The sequence below is a fragment of the Falco naumanni genome, chromosome 7, assembly GCF_017639655.2.
Source record: "Falco naumanni isolate bFalNau1 chromosome 7, bFalNau1.pat, whole genome shotgun sequence".
In the NCBI taxonomy this organism is placed as follows: Eukaryota; Metazoa; Chordata; class Aves; order Falconiformes; family Falconidae; genus Falco; species Falco naumanni.
In genome coordinates this window covers 37,273,103-37,294,777 of record NC_054060.1, presented here as the reverse complement: position 1 = coordinate 37,294,777, position 21,675 = coordinate 37,273,103, and the positions used below count along the sequence as shown (strand labels likewise).

The 21,675-nt window shown below is 38.7% G+C and overlaps 1 long non-coding RNA gene across 2 annotated transcripts in view; it reads right to left on the bottom strand.

Moving 5' to 3' along the window:
- Positions 1-2,940: 2,940 nt before the first annotated feature.
- LOC121091759 overlaps positions 2,941-21,675 on the bottom strand; it is a 166,996-nt gene continuing 148,261 nt past the window's right edge. The window contains exons 8-11 of one of the 2 annotated variants that reach the window (XR_005829031.1): positions 20,041-20,089; positions 13,731-13,841; positions 12,113-12,210; positions 3,102-8,743 (exon numbers count right to left, since the gene is read on the bottom strand). This is a non-coding gene — a long non-coding RNA (uncharacterized LOC121091759). The other variant, XR_005829030.1, reaches the window with a different exon arrangement.

The window sequence follows — 21,675 nt, the reverse complement described above, 5'->3', positions numbered from 1 at the left end:
CCTGTTTTTTTTGCTGAATGCCTATTTACTGTGCAAGACAGAAATCAGAAACTTAGCACTAGTATGAGATTTGACATATGCAGCCAGAACCAGAATATTTTCTTTTTAGATATGTTACTTCACTGGCCATGGTTACATGTGGCTATGTGCAGAAATAACAGAGAAGACAACAAATACCAAAGCAGAACATAACTCTCGTAACTATTTAGCTGTTTTTTATACCCATCACTAGCCTTTGGAATAGTTGCAAGACTAATATAGTTTTTACTTTCGTTCATTTCTCTCTGTCTAAAAAAGTATTATCCCAGAGCGATATATGTTTTTCTCCCATTTTAAGAAGGCTGGTTCATACTGGGTTATCTTCCCCAGTTATACCAATGTGCCCTAGCTATTTCAAATCCTAGTATATAATCTGGCTGTTCATATTGGGTTATCACTGGACTTTCATTTTATGCACAATCATCTCCTTTGAGGTAAAGAGGTAAAACTTACTCTCCTGCCACACATACATACTTTGCAAGACAGTTCCATGAAAAAACACCCCATTGTTATGTAATGTAGATTTTCTTGATTTCTATCAGTGTAACACAGCTCTCTCCTGCTACCAGGAAGATCGCTGTAGTCTCTACTACTCCCTCCAAAATGGTAAAGGAATAATTCAGAAAGGACCATTATTTACGCAGCTTGGAGAGAGAAGTCTACAAGAACTGGTGCTACATGATCTGTTATTCAGATAAAGGGCAATTTGCTCATTAAATCATATCAGATAACATGAAACATATCTAGGCTACAAAAGAGTTAATACGTATAATACAGAAACCTTAACCATCAATCACTTGCTGGAGAATTGTCTGTGACACTCTCTGGCACATATACTGCTTCCAGTTTTCTATTTCATAGCACTTATTCCATTCATAGGATCCCATCAGACATAGAAGGTAGTCTGCTAAAGTGTAGCAGAAGACTTACTGAAAGCAGGTGGTGTTGCTAAAGAAATTAGGGTTTATGTATTTTACTTGCTGAAATATAATACATAAACCCGTTTTTTTTTCCCCTGTGATCAACTATAACAGTAATATTTTTCACGACTCATCAACCAACCCTAACCATCTACTAAAAGACAATCCAGTTCTTTTGAGTCAATGTTCCTTAGGACAATTTACTACAGATGTGGAAGGAAACCTCAGCCCAGCATGAACGAAAAGACTTGTTTAATAATTATTTTAAGCATTCATGTGAAATCGTAGAACACATTTCTATCTGTAAACCATGCAAACTTCAAAACTTCATTTGCAAGATACGTGGATGTTTAAGTACACGTCCTGTTTCTGATCGATTCCTCATTCAAAATGTCAAGTGGTCAAAAACACACTTTCAAAAATGTAGCAAATGAAGACTACTGTGGTCATTTTTGCAAATTAATGTGTGTGTGTGTTCACATGACAGACCTCAGTGGAGAGCAAAGACTACTGCTTGCTATAAATTAAGATTTTAGTTGCACAGTTTACCTGTAGCAGCATGGAGTTCTGGGTAGGTTGATTAAAATAATTTTTGTAACCATCTTGTAGACATACTGTATCTAAAAGTGAGTTGTAAAAAAAAAATAGGCAAAGCAGAAACCTGGTGTGATGTAATTCCTGAACTGGTGGATGTCAAAAATCCAATGTTGCGTAAACAGGCAAACTTTTCTGCTCCCTGTCTGTCTTGCATCCTAAGGCTGTGAGCAAGGAGACTATTTCATTAAATACACTGGGGCTTCTAGGCAGAACAATAGTTTGGGGTTTTTTCTTGTCTTTTTTTCCCCCTCCCCCCCATCACTAGTGACTTTTCCTGCCATCATTATATTCGTTAGGAATCACTGAGTTATGCTTTTAATTATTAAAATACATATTAAAAAAAGATGTTATCTACATTAGCATAACACTCAACATCTTTTTGCTGTAATACAAGTGGTTGTTTGGTTATATCTTTTATCTGGGGCCACTCCAAGGAATTGCTGCTCATCCCAACAAATGGAGTTACCCTTGAAACTAGCAGGTGCCAGCATCAAAACAAGCAAAATGAGACATGTTCACCCTAATATATAATTACATGGTGAAACGCTGTGCCCTGGGGGCAGTTGACTTGGGTTCAGTAGAAAAGGAGACAAGTTTATGGAAGAGGAATCCACTGAGGTAAAGACACTGGGATACCACATCATTATCTCTGGTTCGGGAAGTCCCTGACCTGCAAATTCTTGACTAGGATAATATTCTCAGGAAGTATCACTGCCTGCTTCCCTGCTCTCACATTCTTCTGTAGACAGAGGTTTTTATGAAGAGACATGATGTACTGCTAGCAACACAGCCACTCACTCCTACCATAAACATTCAAGAATCCATGTAGGTCACTGCTACTGGAGTTTAGTGTTTGCTTCAGTGAAAGCTCTAATGGATTCTTGACATAAAGCAACTTTTTGAGATTTATTGTGGACAGTTGCTGCTAAAAGAAGCTGTAAATTAGAAACTGAGTTTTCCAGGACAGGAGGTAGCTTTTTGTTATGTGTCTGTATGATGCCCACAAAGAGATCCTACAATGAGAACAGGTTTACAGGGACATGAAGTCCCAAACACTTCCAGTCACAGCCTCACTTAACAGGGCATTGTGACCTCTCTTTCTCTAACATTTCTGGGATTGTGGCAAAATTCCTAGTTCCTGTGCTTTTTGTAGTTTCTGTGATTATAACCCCAAGCAGGAATTACAAGGCCACGTTTGGGAATTAGTGTCCATGACTGCTACCATAATACAACAAATACAAAATCCCCCAAACAGTAGTTTGTTAGCAAACAGAAATAAACTTCATAGAGACTGAACCATAATTCTCTCCAGCTAAATGTCTGCATTTGTCATTGCAAAGAAACTGAAACAACAGACTAAACAAAGAGTAGAGTTAACCAGAGTTTTTAATTCTTTAAAAGAACAAGCAGTGTAACCATAGATACTTGCCAGCTTCTGTTGCCATTTCAATAGCACCAAAGACACAAGTGCTTGGAAGAGGAAGGTTGAATACGAACTCACCAAGCCGCAACAACAGCACTTCGACCTGTGGTGCAATAATATGAACAAATGGGTACAATAAAATTAGTTTATAAGGGCAAAAATAGCAACTTGCCATAACATTTAAGCTTTTTCTCCCTTTAAAAATTTCTAGTAAACAAAATATAAAGACATTAAGAGTTATCCTTCCCCTATTTTCTTTTGTACATCTGTTATCTTCCTGTAGCCAATTTTCTCTGAAAAGTTGATGTTTTGTTGAAGCAAATCCAGTAGCTGTACAGCTGTGCTGCTGTGCAGAACAGCAACCCATTACTCATCATCCTGAGAACCATACAAAACTTTGGAAGAATAATTGTCTCTGAATTTCAAGGCTCTCCATACTTTCTTCCCTCTTACAGCATTCCACAGTGCAAAGGGTAATTTTACAGTACATCAGTAACTCCTGCTGTGAATGCAAGGTAGCTCCTTCCACCTTTCATCAGGGAGAAGTTATCTTTCATTTGGCTTGCATTTTCTTCTGGGTAACAGCCTACATATAGACAGCCACTATGCCATAGCTGACGTAAGGCAAGTTGACATTCTAGCTTCTCATCCTTTCTCAACAGAAAAGGGGAGTGACCTATTATCAACAGAAAAATGGTGCAATTTTAGACTTCTTTTTAACCTTACATACAACCCAGAAAAACCAGGCAACCAGCTCTTTTTAAAGTAATTTTACCACTAACGAATGTCTATAGGCCAAGCAAATTTCTTTTAGCATCATATGGTAGAGCGTTTATGTATGCCCAATATCCAAATCTGAATTTTAACCAGCTCATATGCAATTACATGTAAACCAATACCACTTCCTAGCAGAATTTCACATCAGATACAAATTTGAACCCTGCAATTTGTATTTCTGCTCAATTTTTCCCTTTCCTCACCAGTTTTTTTTATTTATATTTCACAGCTGTACTGGACCAAGCAATGGTCACTGGTGAAAAATTATGGGTCTATCAAGTGGATATTGAAAAAGCTTCACAACTTATACTGAATGCACTGCTGCTCCTCTAGAGGGAGAAGTTCTTTGTAAGTATTAAGAAATGCAAATATGGACACTTTATTGCTAGTGCTCAAGGATTCTAGGAATGCAGTATCAACAGACCCTATTCATAGCATCTGCTGGAGTGAAGACATGACTTTTTGTTGGAATGTCTTCTGCTTTCTTACATCCAAACAATCTCCGAGCATTGCAGACTTCCCTGATGTGAAATTTCAATATAAAGTTGAGTTAGAGCTCCTTGGGTTATCTCATACTTCTGTTTATTAAAAGAGGCCCAAAGATGGCTCTTAATGATTATACTTTTGTTTCATATATGAAACCAATGTACTTTTCTAAAGAAAATGAAGCTCTGGAGATGAGGTATGTTCCAGTTAGTCCTAAAGTAGAACCAAAGTGTTCAAAAATGCCTAAGAGTTCCTGCCTTCAGGTATTGGCAAAACCTGTACAATACTTGTATAGCTTGCTCATCCTGAGCGTTTCTGTAGGAGGTGCTGTATAAACCAGCATTCTGTCAGGTCTTAAAGGCAGTAGGAAGGAGGTCTGGTTAATAACAAATAATGGCACGCAAAAAAAGGTCCATGAAATTCCAGCAGTAAATTTTTCCTTCATGGAACAGAATATTCTGACTTCCAATCATCAGAAAGTTATCAGTTCTGAAAGGCAATAAGCACTGAAACATACTGGAGAAAATGCACGGATCAGTATGAAAATCATTTCCCAAGGGACACATCATCCTCATGCAACCTTTCTTTTATCTGCTTTCCCCTGGGCTCTTCCCTTATTTTTTCTTGCATGCTATTCATTTCCACAGTATTAAAATTACTTTCTGGTTTTCCCAGTTTTCCTTCATTCTCAAATACCATCTCTATAGAAGTATTATTTCAACTTCTGCATTACCACTTCCTCCTCTCAATCCAGCCTCATCAGCTCTTCAGCATTCTTCCTTTTTGCACCAATTTCTTCTATTTTATTTTGTATCTCTCTTCTTTTGCTTTCCATTTAGCCTCTCTTTTTACAATTTCAAAGAAAACATGTTAGACCATTTTTCACAACTAAGAACAGATATTCCACTCTGCATCTACTGCGAGTACATCATGTTTTGCATTGCTGCAGAGACCTTCCCAAGCACTCACACCACTGACGTACATTTGGGTAGATGAAACTTTTCCTGCTTGGCTAATCTTCATCCCCTCCTCACAATCATTTGCCAGATAACTCTGTGCTTACTTTTCCACTCCAAAGCACAGTCTTTGCCAGCAACTTCATCACCATTTACCTGTGTCTCTTGTTAGAAGTAAAGGCACAGGTTCCCAGCACAGGCTTCTTCCCCTCGTATGATTGCATTAGCACTGTGCTTTTACTACATGTGACAAGACATGGCTGCATACTTTGCTTTTAAGCTAACAAGCTAGCAACCCATCAAAACTTTCATTAGGAGCCTGGCAAACCATTCTCAGTATTTTTCCACATACCACCATGTGTATCTCAACATCTGAGTGGAAAGCCAGTCTTCTCCTGTGGAAGTCTCACCAAGGAGCATTAGACATAGTATTTTAAAGGACTGCAAAGCAAGGTCTAGGAGGAGACATTAGCACAAATACCTAAATAGCTCCTGGGTTTTCTGCATTAAAAGGCACATATATAGCCACAGAAACTGTTCTACTTATCGATGCATTTATGGGTTAGAGAGCAGAGAAAGGAAATCATTCAGACCTACTTTTATAGTTATTTTCACAAGTGGATGCTAATTGGGGGTGAGTTTGATGTAAATGACCAGGTTGATATGCCTCATACCTTAAATTGGAAGACCAAATTGGAAGCAAACCTTCCCAAGGGCCACCTAGCTTTGTTCAGACTGCCTTAACAAAATGAAGCAACCAAAGACCAATCAGTCTGGTGTGAAAACTGATGACAACTAATGCAATGTAGATGTGTTCACGAAAGTAACTATGTATGCATTTAGGTATGCACAGTATTACACCAAATAAATAAATACACATGGATTTACTTACTTCAGGCCAAGATGATCTTATGTTGTTTTTAAAGAAAGGGGTAATGATAGGATTGCACCAGCAAAGAAGCTGTTGCGAAACTGGTGGCAGAAAAATTGGAAAAGTCCTAGTTTCCCTTCAAAACATTCACACTTTATCTCCAGTATTTTGGGCTCAAAAGTCTGATTAAAGAAAAGTAGTTTTTAATTAAATCTGCCTCAAGTCTATGTCTCCCTTCAGTACAGACATCTAAATATGTGTATACGTACATATATAGGCATGCATACCTACATAAATGGCACAGCAGTAGAGAAAGTAAAAGCACAGGAGATAAAACCTCTAGATTCTTTCTGCCTCTTAACCACAGTAAGACATTTCAAAGGCCATCCATCCATCTTATCTTTTAGTTCTCCATCTGTAAAGTAAGAACATGCGTCTATCTCAAATGGTAGAACCTGATGAGCATTGCATTAATAGGAGTGTTTACTAAAGCTGATCTCTACTAGGAAACACCCACCTATTTCCAGTGCAAAGGAAAACATCTAGCGATATTGTAAAGCTACAGCGAAATATGCTAAGTAGAGGAGTATTATGAATGTTTATAGGATCTGGAGAGAGAGATAGATCCAGGGATGCTTTACAAATAATTTATTTTCAGTCACTTTAAAACTGTTTCCATTCATATAGTCATCACAAGAAATGAAATATATTGTACAAACGATTAAGATAAAAAGTACTCCTCACTTAGGTATAGTCGTACTGTCAGGTTTGACGTTACTATAATACATCATTGCTCCAAAAACAGAAGACAAATAAGGCTGGTTCAGACTATGACTATCTTCCTGAAGCAGTCAGTTGTAGAAAGACTTTCTTTAAGCATCTTTTACAGACTTTTTTTAGCCTGCAACATAAGTTGCTTGTACGTGCATCTCCTTTCAATGAATGTAATTTACTATTTGTGATGTCAAAAGAGTATTTTTACACTATTTGAAGTATTATTAATGGGGGAAAAGAAATTGTGTCTCTTTCATATATGTCTTACCTTACAAAAGTAGAAAGAGGGTATAGTTCCCAACGTGTGATACTCCATGTTTCTGAAATTACAGCCCTTCGAGAGTTGTTTGGCATTAAATTAAAACCACTAACAAATTGCTAGTGGTAAAACATTGCATGAACATTGTTTCTTGCAAAATATTGGAAATAACTATTGTAGCATTACTCAACAGTTAAGCAACCTCTGTTTACTGTAAGTATTAGCTCCTTGAACAACGTGTCCTGCATACGTAAATTCATTCCCTTTGGATCCAAACTCCCAACTCCTAATACTTGGATCACAAAAGTGTGGATCCACAAACAGAAATATATGAAGAAGTCCTCTTGCTAACTGGTCTAATGTACACAGCTGGAAGAAACTGCTTACTTCAAATAAATAAGTTAATAAAACATGGCTAAACAGAACCATGTTTATTTTTCAAATATTTCCCTGCAAACAGTTCTAAAGGATACATTTCGTTTAGTGAAAAATATGATTTTCTTTTGGCCGTTGTATACATCTGACAATCAAATTGTGTAGTGACTTATCTTAGGGAAAGTAAGTAGAACGCTGTCCATCATACATCCCAGCATCTCTTTATGGTGAATGCAACTTCTGCTTGAGCAAAAGAGCATTAACATGTTCCTATCTCTCTACGTCCATGATGGAAACAATATACTGTGAAAAGAACTGAAAATTTTGAAATATCTCCCCAATCATCAATGAGTTCAGCACTGTGACAGAATATAAACTCATTAAATTTCTTTCCCTTTCCTCTATATAGAACTAGATCCAGCAAACTAAACTTTGGCTTTTCTTGGAAGGCAGGATTAAACCTAGGATTGGTTCCATACTCTCTCCAGCACACTTCTGTAGTGAGGTACAGTATTGACTTGTAACCTTACAAGTCTTGACTTACAGCCTTGAGTTGTAACCTTAAGTCCAAATTCCGCGTTTTCCTATCTCAGGTTTTTTAGATTGTTCTCTTTGTCTTTTGTAAGGATGGGCTAGAGAAGTCCTCTGGATTGAAATCTTTCCAGTTCAAATCTGGCCTTACGACAGAGCTGATACTGGCTCTCCTCTGAACTTCAGGTTCATTTCTAATGGTCCTTTCCCATTTCATTCCAAACATGCATTGGGACAAATAAACAAGAAGTGGTGATTTTTTATACAGGTGTCTGCATTTTTTATATGTTTCCTTCTTTTAAACCATCGCTACATTAAGCTTATCAAATACAAAAGCAAAAATCTTAGAGGAGAGCTTGTTATTAGTTACTTCTACTGTGGTTGACAACTAACATGCAGAAAATTAATTTTGTTCCTACGTTAATCCCAGAAGCTTAACAAAACTGGAATTTGGGAAGGAGCACAACTATCTTCACTGTAAACTGAGAGGAAAGAATGTCACAACACATTTAGCACATACTACGCCAGCAGTAGTAAAGCAGAGATGGGAGTTAGCACCTGCTTAAAAAGAGAAGCATACTAACACTGGGAGTTGGGGGGATTTCTCACTAAACTACAACATATAGAAAGTAGGTCACTTTTATTCTTTTGAGAATGAGAAAAAGAAACAAAATTCTGAATTATATATGAACCATTACATTTAACTTTCTTCACCTCCAGCAGCTCCCAGGAGCCCTGCAGAGAGAAAAATCCAGATTTTATGACTCTGGCAATTATCTAAGTTAATACCATAGAGTTCTCCATAACCATTTTCATGATAGTTAAGGGTCTGTCAAGCTTTTTATTTTACTCCTCTTTACACTTCTTCCAATACCCCTTGCCCCTGATTTAGTGTTTGCCTGTAAAAATTTACTCCAGATATAACTTGGCACACAAACATCTTACAAACAGGCTTTAGCTAAAATAAATCTTGACTATATCTGCAATTTAACTTATTTAGCTCTCTTGCCAGGTGTTGCTGACAGGAAAAAGGGTCAAGTTCAAATATCTGAAGGGTCATCTTAGAATTAATAAACAGCTCAAGTGCTGCACCCAGAAACCTGGGAAAACTAAGTAACTTCCCTGTGTTACCTTAACAGCCAATTATTTTCCATTCTGAAACATGGAGTCTATGTACAAAAGAAGCAAAACTTTATATGGGGGAAAGGAGAACTGCAGCTTGATAATACACGACAGAAAACACTGCTATCTATAAACAGGAATAACAAAGCTATCTGATAGTAGAGTTGAATTTAGAAGTTGCATTTTGTTGAGTATAAAGTAGTAGGCTAAATGTAAAAAACTGATTACAACACTTCCATGGAATAGAAGAAACACTGGAGGTCAGTACCCAAAACAGAGGCCTAGAAAAAGAACCAACCACTGCAATTTTCCTTGGGGACTAAGTGCAAATTCAGGGCAATGATCATTGTTCAGTGGCACTACACACAAAGGATGAGAAAGGACAAAAATACAGGCACACATATACCCAGCAGCAGGAAAGACCCAGAGACAACTAGAAAGCACGTAGGATGAACTTGATAAGGAAATCAAGCAAGAAAGAGGAGTTTAGGGTAGACCATTGACTCAGGAGAGTATTAAAGCAACAAGCCTCTCATGTTTACTTCTTAATGGCATTCAGGGAAATGGGAGTTCATAAATATAGACAAAATTGCAACAAAGAATGATTACATTTCATCACCAATTTGCAAAAGCGTTCCCCCAAGATATCATCAGATCAGCCAGAGTTAAAAAGAGTGAAAAACCTTCAAAATATCCCAGCAGCCTTGCACCTGAGTCCCACCTCTCCCAGCACCAACATCTTTGTAACAGCATCTCCCCTTCACCTGCTGAGAACCACATTAGTGCCAGCATAGGGCTGGAGTCTAAAGGCAAATTCTAGCAAGTCTGTTCCCATGGGAAGTGCCTCCCTGATGTTGTGTTAAGACTGCTGTAAAATGAAGCCAGAGAGAAGTCAGGGGCACTGGTGCTGCAGGCTTGACACCCTCTTCACCCTTGTCAGCCATCAGGGCTCAATCCCAGTTTCTCCAGTCCTTGCAGCCTTGAAAAGTTAATTAGCTCCAAAGGCCTTAAACATAGTCTTCGCCATCTGGGGGTACTGGCTTGCCACAAAGCTTTAGTTCTGTTACAGTTCTCTCAATCTAAAGCCATTTTACTTAAGAAATGTGGTATTTTCTTATGTTACTACTCAGCATGTGGCATATGGAAGATGACAGCAGAGGTTAATCTTTTGAGATCCAGAATAATAAAGAGAACACAGTTTACAAAGAGACAAAATATGGGTGAGAAACAAAGGAAATCATCAGCATGGAGTGATGCCAGCTACCAGGCATGGTGGATTTCCAGACAAAATTCATGTGCAGGCATTAAAACTGAAAGCAAGAACTAAGCCTCCATGAAAATTTATAACGGAAGATGAGAAAAATCATTTTTATAACATTGGGGAGGGTAGGTGTGCTGGGGGGCAGGGTAGATAATCAGGACACTCCTGTTGGAATAATGCCCCAAATGCTGGAACAGATCATCAAAATATTGAATAAGTCCAGAAAGAACAGTAGGCAATAAAGTGTTTTGTTTTGCCTTTACCTGAATAAATATTTGTACTGAATAGTGAGAAAAAAATGTTTATACTGCAAAGCTCACATTCTTGGCACCCACATGTAATCTCAGAAAGAATGAAAGCATGATCATTTTTACATTTTTAAGGCAATAGACCTAGCCTTAGAAACATACCACTCAATGAAAGAGCAGCTAAAGTGAGCAGTGAAAGGAATATAATGACAATGTATTGGTACCGCACAAGGGTTTAGACTCCAAACTAAGCAAGCAGTATGGAGAATGCAGGTAGCGTGTATTGTAGGTGCCATCTAACACATATGCTACAGATAACAATTTGACAGAAAAATTAATGGCCAGCCTATAAACCGCAGTGACAGAAACAGAGGAAGCAGAACCAATGTACCACTGATACGCCAGGAAAAACACAAGCATCTATCCTTGCTGTTTCTGAGACCATTTGGAAAGACCTCCACTGAAGGGAAAGCAATCTGTAGCGTCAGTTAGCAGATGCAGAGATTCTTTATGTACATTTATTACAGAAAAAGGCGGACAGACATTCAGCTGCCATTTTTGCTGTTATGTTATTAAGTCAGCAATCAATCCAAATCAAGCTAGATGGCAGAGCCACCTGCACTTCAATTCCAACCACATCATGGATTTGCAAGACCAGGTGCTGATGAGGTGCAGTAAAACTGTTTCAAGAGCAGTAGGTTAAAGTAAGTGTTGATAAGAGGCCCATGAAACGAGTGATAATACCTCTTGGATTCAGTACGAATGACAAGATTGGGTTTTACTTAAAAGGGACCATAATTCCATTGGATTCAGTAGCTGACACCAGGAAAAAGATAAATACTTCACAACTGAGAACAGGCATGCCAGACATAATTCAGGAAAGCACAGCTCTTGCCAGAGATAAATTCCAGTTCTGAATGTCTATGATGCAGCATGAGGTGTGCAGAAATTACAGTGATCTTTATAACAGAAGGAGAGTTCATAACTTTGCTCAATCCCAGCTTCAACTGGGAACAGATCGGAGCAGACCTACTCAATTTTATTGATGCAACTCCATGGTCCAACTACACCACTCCAATTTCTGAGAGAAAGACCACCTGAAGGAGAGTCAGACAAGAAGTCTGATTTGGAAAATGAAAGTTTGGCACAGCTAGCAGACTGTGCTCAAAAATGCTAGTTTGTTAAACCTTTTCATGCTGTAGTGTTTAAAATTGTGATTTTTCAAATCTTATTATGCAACTACTGCAGTCAGAAAGACGACATTAAAAGAAAGGCATGGTCCTTATATTATGCGTGTCCACAAAAGATGGGACTACAAAGACAACAACACATATCACACAACTCACAATAAAGATAATGAATTTGCAGCTCTAAAATCTTAAACTTGTTCTGTCTTGTTCCTGATTCGTTTTAATCTTGTACCACCTCCTATTTATTAATATATTGTTTAAAAAAACCCAAAACCAAACACACCTCTTTTTGATACAACCACTTTATTCTTGAAGGTACCTTCATGTTTTTAGTCACTACCTGTGTAAGACAGGAAGCAGAAGCAACACACTTTTCCTTCCCTAAAGGTACAAGAATATAGGAAATGATCAAGATACAAAGCTGTGCTCTGTTTTCCTCACCTAATTATCTGTGGCAGATGAGCACCACATGAAAATAATGCATAATTCACGTACATCTTAACTGCTGTTCAAATGTTACTTTAGTAGTACTCAACTGATTTATGACACCGGCCAAGCCCCACAATAGAATATGATATATGTTGCATATTACAAGCAGACCAGATCAGCCAGATCACAAGCTGTTAAAGAAACCCCAGTTTCACCCCAATAGCCTCAGAGGTGAGGCAGATTAGTAATACTTGCATATTATACAGAATATTTTCTTCTAAAGAATTTCAGCAGCTCCTTAGCACAGACTAAACCTTTCATCATCAAACGTGACATTTGCACTGAGCGGCGATATTATTATTTTGCCTCTCGATGCAACTCTAGCTAATATGCCAAAAGGAAGATAGAAGTTTTCTTTCCCTCAAGCCAGCAAACACCCATGACAGCACAGAGTAAGGAGAGGTGCAACACTTCTGCCCAAGCACATTCCGCTGTCGTTTTACTTGTGAGTTCTTTAGTCAAAACAAGATGCTCTTGGAAGCGATACGCTGTATGGTTCTGGTGATAGGCTTCCATTAGCTTCATGTATTGAAAAAACCCAACGTGTTTTAACGGTTTAAAATTAGTAATAACAACCCTGCCTTCTCCCAATCTGTTGAACATTGTATAAAGGTCACAACACTGCTGATGCCCACATTTTTTGTTGTCTGTTTTACACAGCTGAGTACAGATAGAGTGACTCATAACAGCCAAATTCTGAGATCAGGCTCTAAGCAACTATGACATCAGATGCTGCCAAAAGACATTTGATTCCTCTATTGTGAAATGCCAGGTTGGTTCTGGGAGATGGTGAGAAGCCAACTCTAGTTTAGCAAATTCTATAGTGAGCTATTGTTTGATACTAAATGCAAGATCTCTCCTGCTGCTGCTGCAAATCACAGGGCATCCAAGGACACATCTAAAACTATTGCCACTTTCTACTGTGTTTGCAAAATACTGCAACAAAGCTTCATGCATCCAGACTATAGAAAGTGTCTGTGAGAGAATGGAAACCCAGATCTTGTTCTCAGGAGTAAGAATTAAGAAGCTGAATCTCCTATGTAAAAAGAGTTAGATATTTTTAAGAAGAGTTTTATGCTCTGCTCTCTTCCGCACCTTGGTTCCCCCAAACCAAGTAATCATCATGTCTCGTTTCCTCCTGCAAACTTCTGACATTATAAAAGCCAAAAGACATTGTAATTTGAAGGTCTCATTATCATCAAAGAAATCCTAGTGCACAGGTATTTTTTATTTGCTAAAAAAAAGCACATTGCAGAAGATACAATTACTTTGTTCTTCGCCAGTGATCCCAGACAATAAAGCAAAAGAACTGACACATCAAAATCTAATTTCTCTGCGTAAAAAGGTGACCGTGAACATAGTTTGGGATTCACTGGAATGAGAAGCTACTGACATTCTTCTCTGCTTTTTACCTCAGTCTTGTGGCCCTTCCAGATTCAGACTGACCAAGCATGTCCAACCAGTGCTCACCCACAGATAAAGTCAACTTCCAGAGGCAGAGGTCTGGGTGGAGTTCAATTGGCCTTGGTATAACGAAGACAGGAGAACAGCGAGGCATTGAATAAATTCTCACACGTACCAAGGGGTACGCCTACGTCTTTCATGAAACAGGAAGAACAGAGTGAAGAGTCTTGTTAGGTATATCACTGGAGGTAGATTCCCAGGAATGGTCAGCAGTTTTGAATATGATACAGAAGCCCAGGACAGGTTTTTCTGGTGCTGTCACATTTAATACCCTCCCCTTTTTTCTTCAGGTTCATTCTGATGAGAAAAATACTTGCAATCCAGTTGAACCTTCCAATAAACACAGAATGACTAGCCTATGTCCTGAGTAGCTACAAGTTTGTCTGCAGTCTGACATTTTGCAACTTTTTGCATTTATTCCTGAGCAATACGGTATTTCTATTACATCTGCATGTAATTTAAAGGACCAAATCGTTCTTCCTGACTCCCTAATATTAATTTGAATTCCTAAATGGAACTATTGCTGATTTCAGCCAATAAAGGTCCTGTCCTAAAGTATGAGTAATGACACAGTGGCCAATTCACTATATTCACAGCAAAAGCAGTAAAAGATAACTGAGGGCAGCTTTAAGAAGCTGCTTAAAGCTGCATAGTCTGTGCTTAGTAGACATGGGGCTTGCTTGATTGGCAACTGGGCAATTTATATTGCAAGACAGCTCATGATGCATAACATATTATGCTTTTAATTGGCTTATTTTCTCTCAGTTTTGACTTTGGGTAAGAGTTGTGCAAAAGGAAAAAAATACTCAATTTGATACCCATCTTGTCTGATTATAGTGCTATGGGAAGCCATCATGAACTCAATAAAGGGATGTGGAAAAGTTCTCAGAATGCAGAGTACCACATTAATCTTACTAGAGCAGTTGTCTTCTCTTTTTAATCATGTAGTAAGGTGACAAGGATAGCAACTGTTTTGCACTGAAAAAAAGCAGCATCCAGAAAATTCCAATAGCATTTATGCTTGTTCAGATATGCCAAATATTTCATCTTTTTTTTTACAAGACGAATTTATAAAGACCCTCCCATATTACATTTGATCAGATCAAGCATCCAATTCACCCAGCAGCCATTCCTGATGGCATTCATAAGTGGATTCCCAGGAAAAAGCATGAGAACACTGTAATATGCAACAGTAATTGCCCAGAAAATTTTTGCAGCCTCCAGGGATTTGTGGCTGAGGAATATCTGAACCAGAAGCAGCACCTCTATCTTTAGTAGCTCTCAGTGGTTTCTTCTCTTCATGCAAGGCCTTTTTGCATCTGCGTGTTTTAACTGTCCACAACATCTTGTGACAAGGATCTTGACAGCCTAACAATTAAATGTGGGGGTTTTTTCCCCCCTATTTTGAAATTGCCACTTCCTGGTTTCACTGTATATATCCTAGTCCTTTCTATAATTCTTCACAGTAAAATTTTACCTTATGGATTCACTTCTGTGCCTGGGAAGATCATGGAACAAGTCCTCCTAGAAGCTATGCTAAGGCACATGGGGACAGGCAGGTGATTCAAGACAGCTAGCACGGATACACCAAGAGAAGTCCTGCCTGACCAATCTAGTGGCCTCTATGATGAGGTGACTACCTCAGTGGACAAAGGGAAGGGCTACGGATGTCATCTATCTGGACTTCTGGAAGGCCTTTGACACAGTTCTTCACAACATCCTTCTCCCTAAATTGGAGAGATAAAGATTTGATGGATGGACTGTTTGGGGGATAAGGAATTGGTTGGATGGTCACACCGACAGGACAGTGGTCAAAGGCTCAGTGTCCAAATGGAATCAGTGACAAGTGGTGTCACTCACGGGTCTGTTTAATATCTTCATCAATGACATGAACAGTGGGATCAAGTGCACCCTCAGCAGGTTTGCAGACACCAATCCAAGTGTTGTGGTTGATATTCCCAAGAGATGGGGTTCCATCCAGAGGGACCTGGACAACACCAAGAAGTGGGCCGATGTTAGCGTCATGAGGTTCAACAAGACTAAGGTCCTGCATACTGATTGGGGCAACACCTGGCATCAATATAGGCTGGGGGATGAAGCGATTGTGAGCAGCCCTGTGGAAGACTTGAGGGTACTGATGGATGAAAAGCTGGACATGAGCTGGCAATGGGCACTCACAGCCCAGAAAGCCGACCATATCTTGGGCTGCATCAAAAGAAGCATGAGCAGCAGGTTGAGGGAGGTGATTCTCTCCCTCTACTCTTCTCTTGTGAGACCCCACCTGCAGTACCACATCCAGCTCTGGGGAAACCAACGTAAGAAGGACACGGACCTCTTGGAGCAGGTGCAGAGGAGGGCCATGAAGATGCTTAGAGGGCTGGAGCACCTCCCCTATGAAGACAGGCTGAGGGAGTTGGGGTTGTTCAGCCTGGAGAAGAGAAGGCTCTGAGAAGACCATATTGCAGCCTTTCAATACTTAGAGGGCTTATAGGAAATACGGGGACAGATCTTTTAGCAAGTCTTGTAGTGATAGGACAAGGGGTAGTGGTATAAACTAAAAGAGAGTAGATTTAGACTAGATATAAGGAAGACATTCTTTTACGATGAGGGTGGCAAAATACTGGCACAGGTTGCTCAGAGAGGTGGTAGGTGCCCCATCCCTGGAAACATTCAAGATCAGGTCAGACAGGGCTCTGAACAACCTGATCTAGTTGAAGATGTCCCTGCTCATCACAGAGGGCTTGGACTAGATGACCTTTAAAGGTCCCTTCCAACCCGAAGTATTCTATGATTATATACAGAATAACTTAGTATTGCCAGCAAACTAAGACACCTCTAGATTTTTCCCTCATTTCCAGACCATTTATTAATACTGGGAGCATTGCTGACTTCAGGACAAATCCCACGGAAACTTCACTGGTAACCTCCTTCCTCTGTGAAAACTGACCGTTTATTGCTGCTTTCTGTGTTTTAATCTTATCCTCTGACTTCTTAGATTCTTTTAAAGTTTTTAGTAAGTTATAAACCAAGTAGGTTATATCAGCCATAATTTCTTTATCCACAAGCTTATTGGCTCCTCGGAATGCTACTAGATTTGTGAGGCATGACACCCCTTCACAAATCCATGTCAATCCTCTGTCAACATACAATATTAATTTCTGTGTCCGCTGGTTCTTCAGAACAATCTTTTTACACAAAACAGTAACCTAGCTCACAAGTTTCTCTAGAATCCTTGGGTGTACTATCATGTACTGCTGATCATTATTATCAATTTCTTCTTTAACCAGTTCTACCAAAACCAGCACCATGGAATCTAAAAGCATCTTGGAAACAACGTGCTTCGAGTTCCCAAGTCCTTATGCAATCACAAGGGTACGATTATAGCCAGGTAACCAATAGCTATAGTGAAACCTAACACAAATTAATGGGATTTGGTGAAACAGATGTTCTTATCATTGATGATCGTGAAATACTCAACACGATAATGACTTCTTCAAGCCTTATTTTCTACACTCAAAAGGTAAATCAATTCTAACCTAACCTGAAATGTAATTGTAGTACTCCTATGTGAATATGTGAACATGAAACATTAGCTGTTGATACCATCCCTCATCCTAAACTTTCAGCTCAAAACTTCTCCTTCCACAAACATGAGATAAACCCAAACCATAACCCTACTTAATATATGGGCAGTAAACTAATTCTTGCAGCTAAAATATATTAAAGGCACTAGCTGTATCATCAGAAGCAGTGTTTCTAAATCTCCATCCTCCCCACACAGGTGAACAAACTCTATAAAAAAACACCTAAGTAACAGCATTTGCCCTCCATAAAACAACCTGCTGCTTCTCCCTGAAGCAATTCCAGACCTAGTGACAAGCTAGGCTCAACGAGCATTTTCTTCTTAACTTTACTCCTGTTTTTAACCAGAAACTGAAATCTAACCAAGTGACTATTTCATAAAGAAAAATCAATTGAGATTCATTAGCAAACAACATTCATTCTAATCTCCATTGGTCCTAAACAATCCATCAGTGAGCTTGGCTGATGAAGCCTCCCTCTTTAAAGTCATAATGAAACTCTAAAATTTATTAATTCAAAGTGAGCAATTTGTATAGTAAATCCGAATATAAGGCATTTGTTTCCAATTATGCAATCTGTCATTCTATCTCTGACAGTCTTGCAGAATGCAAGAATAAAAAGGCTTTCTACCTTCTTTTCTGAAAACCTGATTCTAGCCCTAGCCCTAAAATTAACACATACTGTAGAGAGAGGATGGATCTGTACTGGAATACCTAATATGAAGCATATGCTCCTGCCCACGCCATACTACTCTCTCTGACATGTTTTTTCCCAGTTCCCCAGCCTTATCCCAGACCTTCTTTAAATGGAATATGTGTCCAGGAATACTGAAAATAAAATATTTGCTTATGACTACACCAGCTACCTTTTGAACCCTTATAAATCCAGCAATAAATTAGACTTGATACAGCCTTCCTTCCTGAAACCCTAACCCTATCTTTCACTAGTTCCTACAGAAAATTTATTCAACCCCAGTGATATCAGCATTCTTATTCCTGCCATTCAAGTGGATCTGACATTAAAACAGGTCTCAAGGTTCTTTTTTTCTTTCAAATTTTGAATCTAACCATAAGGTTACCTATACACAAAAGCCCTACAGGAAAAGTGAACGTTACATATTCCCTCTTCCATTCCTGATGGCCAGGCATGTATCTCACTATAAGATAAGCTTTTCAAATCTTATTTTCAAATTTTATTACAAACTTAACATCTGATAATCAGTACTCCACAATAAAGTTCAAGAACTGGTGAATTAAATCGTAGTGGCTATGCAAAGGACTCTTCCAAAAGGTTAAAGAGAAGTTAAAGAACAGCATTAAGGCACTGGGTCTGGCAAAGCTCTTAATATAAGCACATTGGCCAATGTGTATGACTAACCTTCAAACAATGAAATAGTGTTTAGCACTGAACAAGCCATAAATAAAGATAATGCTTGCCCCATGAAACTCACCATCTAAAAATGAGCATTGAAGAAGACAGGATGCTGTAGAAGGCTTGAAAAGGGACACTAGCAGTGTGATCTCATTGCAAGTCTGCCTGACCCACTTGATTAAATAAATGTTGAAAGTAAAGAGAGTATTTAACTGATATTGCTAAGTATTAACATGCCCTACAAAGACATGGTTTAAATGAGATAGCAGGATATGGTATCTCAAAATCAGATGTTAGTTTGCACTTGGAGCACTTGGTAGGCAATCCAAAGATGGGAATGAAAGATAGAGGGGGATGTGAGAACCTCCATGTATTATCTATGCCTTTATTCATTAGATGGAAAAAAGGTACATTATATTCAGCAACAGATTTGTGGTTCTGGCACATATACAGCCAGATTCAGCTATGTTGCCACATCATTCTGCATTATACATCCCACAGTGATGATGGAAACCGCCGACAAGGTGGCTGTAAAAGACTGGTCAGTCTTTTACTTTGACTGGATAATACCAACCAAGTATCTCTGCTGCTAGCATCTGCCATCCCAGAAATACCTGTTTTTAAAGGGATTCTGAAACAGCACTAAAGACTGCACTACACATTATGTGTAGGCAAGACTGCAAGCAAAATTTTGGAAATTTCTTGTTGAAACTATGGCTACCAGGATGCCATTTAAATTACCCCAGGCTAACTCAGGTGGCAATTTAACTGTAAAAATGTGGATGAATTACAGAGAAATATGTATATAACTAATGTTATCTTTGCCTCAATCTTTCTCTGTAATATTAACATTATTCCCCAAGATAAATGTGTATTTTATCACACAGAGTAATTCATAATATTAGAAAAAAGTAAAGCCAAATTCAACTAGAAAGACAAAACTCCATCCAAACCACTTACACTGAAACACTAAGCATGCCCTTCAAGAATAGCTTCCATGGTCTTGTGAGGAGGGGAAGCAATTTATCACTGAATCCAGCTCTTAGGTATCTGAACATAATTTCACATTTCAGAAGTGAGCTCTGTGACTTTCTTTCACAGGTTAAAAATACTTGTTAAAGCCATCTATACTGTTGCTAAGAGAAATGACATGTTTGGCAAGGATATGTGAGTGATAGCTGGAGATTCTTGAAAATAAAGTAGATTTGGCTTACAGGTTGTTTTTTTAATTTACTTCAGAATCTTTAGTAATAGTTACCAATAAAATGCAAAACATTACATAACACGAATTCGGTATATACTCACCAAAGGATTTCTAGATCTTCTTCAGAATCTTCCTATGAAGCCACAGCAGCTGAGATAGAAATACACGATTGAGATCTAACTTTTAAAAACAGTTGCAGAAATGTAAAATAAATATCTTCCATTTCATATATGGATTTAAACACAGCTTCCCTCCCGCAATAGAGAACACCAAGCCAGATTCTCAGCTCTTCACAGCTCTCTACGCCAGTGTGCCTTGTGTGTTAGTCATTCAGATTGCTCTTAACATACACTGGAATAAGTGAGCTGGGATTTAGGTCTTATCAGGCTCATTTCATGGGAGAACATGACTAGAAACCAATTCCACAGGTTATACATTTCTATGAAATCCTTAAGAAAATAAAAGTCTGTTTTTTCTGTGCTGTTTGGAAGAGAAACCTGATGTTACTGAAATACTCCATATGATACTAGTTAAATGGTACTATAGAAATCTGCAGACAATGACTTAAATGAAATTGTTACTTCAAAACTCTAAGATCTGAAACAGTGAAGTTCTAAACCGTTCCTTGACTCGAAGCACATGACTGTTTCCACCAGCTTCACCTGGGTTTCCTTGATGGTTTAAGGTGAAATGCAGAGTATGGCAGGAAAACAGGCTGGAGTTTTCAACAGCCTGAAAAGGCAGAGAACCTAAACCGGAGGCAAAATATCTCTCTGAAGATGAAGGGCAAGATTCTCAATTGATGTACATCTCTGCAACTTGGCATCAGTGAAGCTATGCTGATTTACACCAGTTGAAAAATCTGGAAGGGAACAATGCACTTTTTGTTTAATTTTTATGATGCTCATTGGACTAGGCCACGTTCATGCCCAGTGCTCTGAAGTTCAAGAGCAGTCCTGCAACTGGGTTCTTAGCACTAACATCTCAGACAGCCCTTTGCATTCTCTAAGTGTTACATTGAAAAGCCCTGATGTTCTGTAAACATTATTGTCAGAAGAAAACAGCTACAAAACTTTTGATAGAAAGAGTGGAGTATTGCTTAGGATTTTTACGCATTCAGACGCCAAACTTCTTTAAGAACCTGTGCATTACTTGTAGACATGACCTCAGCTAACCCAAAGAAAGCCACAGGCACGTCTCCTTTCCCTATTGGCAGCTACTTTAATTGGCAAGTTCACAATGAGCACTTTTGTTTGCATCCTAAACATGCAGAGCACGATTAAAATGTTTAATACTTTCATCCTGAAAGTGCAGCAATTAATATGTTGGGGGGGTTTTGTAGGCCAAATCATTACACATTTAAATAGTGTCGTTCAAACACTTAAGGAACTTGTTTTACAAGGACTCAAAAGGTTCCCCATTTAAAATTATACGGATATAGCTTGGTTTAAAAATAGACATTTTGTTTGTTTTCCACTCAGTTGCTCTACTATTTGGTGTTCTTTCCTTGCACATGTAGTCTCCGAGTATTTTACTACCCCCTACTGCATGGAAAGAAAACTGTGCAACACTTTGCTGTGGACTATACGCTGCTAACGCCTCTTGAGACCTCCCCATCAGCTGGAACACCAAGGGGATAGATTCAGAGTCGCTGGAGCTACAGGATCCTGGTTAGGTTGCCACATGAAGTTCTTAGTGGCTATGGTGTGGATAACAGAGACCAAAGTTTTCTTGAG